A 4496-nucleotide genomic window follows, 5' to 3' on the forward strand; every position below is an offset into this window, starting at 1 on the left:
TAAGTAGATGAGAGGTTTTTGTGTAAGCCTGTGAGTTTTGAGATGAAATGCCTCCTTTTTCTATTAAAGCCCACTTTACTTTGAGGCACTGAGGGACACAGTTCCCTTTCCTCATATTCTTTGAACGGCTTGCAACAACGGAGCAGGGGTTGTAGCCTTAAAGGGGCAGACCTTCCATTTTACGTGCCTAGTGTCTTTCTCCTGTAGACGGTATAATCCTACCCTCCTTAATTGCCAAGCTGTGTTCCTTAATGGGCTCAGAGAAAAGGATCTTTCGTTGGGTACATAAATCCTAATTTCTTTAAATCACTGTCTTGAACAAGCATAGAGATGAAGTATTGACTCTAATGCAATCGGCAGGACACTTGGACAATCTGTATTCTCAGAGGTCAATGCAGGACTATAGAGTCTGCAATTGCAATAATGATGTCCGTTTACTGTAAGCAGGAGAAAACATTTCTTCGGTCTCCCCTTTCCAAGTCATCTCCTACATCTCTGGAACCATGTACCATTGAAACAAGTCACAGAATGAGAGGCAGCAGTACAGTCATTTGTTTCAGTAATTTTTCCCACTTCCAGACTGCTGTGTGGACACCAGGAGTGGGTCATGTATTGCGCAACATCTTATTCCAGTATTTGAACAAACATAATATGACCCTTGGGTGAGGCTTTGTCAAGGGAGTACTGTATTTCCTTTGAGTGGCCAAAATGAAAAAAACCTGCAATTGTTATACATTACCTGGCATGCATGACTTACAATACGAATATTAGGCCAGCTCTGTCATGCATTATCTGAACTATTGGGCTGATGCGTTATGCTGTGGGGAGTTGTACCGGGGCCAAAATCACAAAGCTAGCATCTATTCCAAATGTATTAAGGTGACTGTAAAAACAAAAGGTCCTCCCTGCACAGAAGAGCATTATGACTTCCTTGTAGACATGTGTGATTCGTTTTGTTCCGAATCTAAATTCAGGCAAAATTCGTGGATTCGGAGCATCCAAATTTCTGAAATGTACCATGTCCGAATTCATCCGAATCCGAAATTTCGGATTCAGTACGAATTTTGTCCTAATGGAAACAAAATTAGAAATTTACCATAATGACTACAAAAAGAGGATTTCATAGTGTGAAGATAAAAACAAAACATTACTTCATGTTCCTGTGCATGCACTGTCAACAGATAAAAAAAAAAAATTAAGAAAAGGATTTTAATGTCACTTTTAATAGTGAAGACTAGAGCACAGCACCCAGAAATGGCATCTGTGCCAATTCTGCTACGTACGTCCGTACGAATATTCATCCGTTCGAGCAAAACCCCAAATTTTGGAAATTTGTCCGAATTACCAATTCGATCTGAATCCCAAACCCAAAACGAAACACATTTAGGACCCGCATTTGGAAATACGAAATAAACTAAACAATTTTTTTGCGGCTGCACATGTCTACTTACTTGTCTCGCCACTCTTCTCTCTCTTGCAAAGCTAAAGCATCTTCTGCATCTGACACTTCTACACATGCAAGATACCTAAGATACTCAAATCTATCTTTCTACTCCACAACTCACCCCCTCTGTGTCCTCTCGTGTCACTAATCTGCTATCCGACATATCCGTCTGGATGTCGCAACACTTCTTAAAACTCAATCTTTTAAAAACTGAGCATGATATTTCCTCCCGCCCGTGTACCTTCCCCCAACGTTTCCCTTGAGATTGTTAACACAACTATCCAGCCCTCCCTTCATGCCAATGTCCTAGGTGTCATCCTTGACTCTGACCTCACCTTTCTTCCCCACATCCAATCACTATCCAAATCCTGCCGCCTTCACCTTCGTAACATCTCCAAAATATGCCCCTTCCTCACCAACTGCAAAATTACTCATCCACTCCCTTGTTATCTCTCGTCTTGACTATTGCAACTCCCTTCTCATTGGCCTTCCACTACACAGGTTATCCCCCCTTCAGTCTATCATGAATGCAGCTGCTAGACTCATCCACCTAACCAACCGCTCAGTGTCTGCATCCCCCCTCTGCCAATCCCTACACTGGCTTCCAATAGCCCAAAGGATAACATTCAAAATATTAACAATCAGTTACAAAGCCGTCCACAACTCTGCCCCTGGCTATATCTCAAACCTGGTCTCAAAGTATCACCCTAACAGTTGGCTCCGCTCATCCCAAGACCTCCTGCTTTCCAGGTCCCTTGTCAACTCCTCCCATGCTCGCCTCCAGGACTTCTCTAGAGTCTCTCCCATCCTCTGGAATTCTTTACCCCAACCTGTCCGTCTGTCGCCCACCTTGACTGCCCTTAGGCGATCCCTAAAGACTCATCTCTTCAGGGAAGCCTATCCCACCTCAACCTAACTGCTCAACCATCAGGTTTTCAAACAATTCATCCCCACGCAGCTCCCTCCTCATGTATCACTTCCCACCGCCCTTTTAGATTTTAAGCCCTCAGGGGCAGGGCCCTCCTTACCATCTTGTCTTGAATTGTATTGTGATTGTAATGTCTGCCCTATATTGTAAAGCACTGCACAAACTGTTGGCGTTGTATAAATCCTGTATAATAATAATACCCAGCTGCAGTCTGTGGTCCCTTTCCTATGTCCATAGAGGACACTGTCCAGTGGACAGAACCACAGCCAGCAGCTGTAGACCAGGCATCTAACACACCCAGAATATATGGGTGCAGAAATTTCTTGAAGTAAGACTGGGAGCAGGTAAATGTGAAGTGCCCCTTTACACCTGTCTGCTCTATTGCATTGTATTAGGCAGCCCATTACTTTTGAAAAGGGTGCCAACAAAGCATATATCGTGTGTTGGGACCAAATGCATTGGGTGCCATTGAAAATTGTTAACACAGTGGTATGCACCCAGCCTAATTTTCTTTTCTTTTTTTCCAATGAGGACTTTTCTTTTTTTTAAAGTTGTTTTAATTTAGTGACAATAGTTTTAGGTTGTCACATTGTTCAATTTTTTAAATTTCTGCTGTTCAATTATGTGCTTAATATTTGTCATACTGTTCTGACAAGCAAATCTTTCTTCCAGGGACAAGATAATTCTAAAAAAACCTATTGGCCATTTTAGCACTAAATGTGCAGAAGTTAAGGGAAGTGAATAAATTGCAGTTAGAATTCTGTTATCTCCACAGCTTTAATTAAACTACATTTTCTGCCCGCATATGATTTTAGATTACACAATGATCATCACCCTTTGTGGCTTGCTAAATGTGCACATACCCTGGCTTCAGGCTGTTGCATCACTTGCAGTTATAGAGTAGTGTAAGACTGCACATGTGAGTGCACAAAGTTCTTGTTAACTACTGCAGGGACCAATCAATTGTGTGTTCTCCACTCAAAACGTAACAATCTGTACAACATTTACATACTGCAGCAACATGTCAGATTGGGAAAAAAGCAGAGGGGAGGGGAAGGCGGAGGCGAATCTGGTCTCGGCACCATCAGAGTGTAGCTGAGCTTGCCAGGAGATACTGTATGCAGTTTTGTTTATGCAGCAACAAAGTTCTGAGCAGGGTCATTCCGATAATGAGGCAGCCTTAGGCGGTAGCCACCTCCCCCCACCCAGCTGACAGCTCGGCCACCCGCCCTCACCCAGACAGCATTAACCTACCACCCCCGCCTTCTCCTTGCCACCTCAGGGGCAGATAAGGAAGGGACAGCCCTGGTTCTGGGAATAAACATGTATGTATTTTAACTGTGTAATTAGCTGTTTTCCCAGAGTTCTGCTTTTAGCATTTAATATAATTTATTAACATTTTCATAATGTGTACACTTTTTTTTTTTTTGATGTAGCTCAAGTTTATCAAACTCATTTTTATAGATGCATATTCTACAAGTAGGTGTGTGAAGATGTTTGTTACCTATACAACTTACAAAATTTGGCATCAGACCTCTGTTACCCAGATTTGCAAAGGTTTCCACCTGGTCTTCTGCTCCCACGTTCTCTAAGTTCTACCAGTTGGATGTTTCCTTCAGCTGGCTCTTTGAGCTACAAGTAGTCCCCTGTTTTTCGTTTTACATTGGGCCTGCTAATGCTTGTTTGCTGTGTTGCTCACCCCTCAGTTGGACTGCTGAAGGTTAAAGACTTCCTGTGTCCCTTAACGGATGAGAAAGAAAATAGGATTTTTTGTACTCACTGTAAAATCCTTTTCCTGGGGGCCATTGAGGAACAAAAAGGTCCCACCCCTTCCGTTTATGATCATGCTCTACTGGTTTGGAACAAAACTGAGGCATACTAGTTGTAGAAGGGTTTATGCTCTGGGACTCTGATCTTAAGAGACCCTTCCTCTCACAAAAATGTCAGCGATCTCAAGGTACAGAGCTGCTTGAATCTGCTATTTACACAGTGTCAGTAAACCGAGCCATCCAAGAATGGGATGGTTCACAGCTATTATTGGGCACAGCGGCTGTGCAACAGCCATTACAATTAATAAATGTACACCATTTAAAGACATACAGCAGTAGTGAAGTGGTTAAATAC

Source organism: Nanorana parkeri, unplaced genomic scaffold (genome assembly GCF_000935625.1).
Source record: "Nanorana parkeri isolate BGI_ZX_2015 unplaced genomic scaffold, ASM93562v1 scaffold498, whole genome shotgun sequence".
Lineage (NCBI taxonomy): Eukaryota > Metazoa > Chordata > Amphibia > Anura > Dicroglossidae > Nanorana > Nanorana parkeri.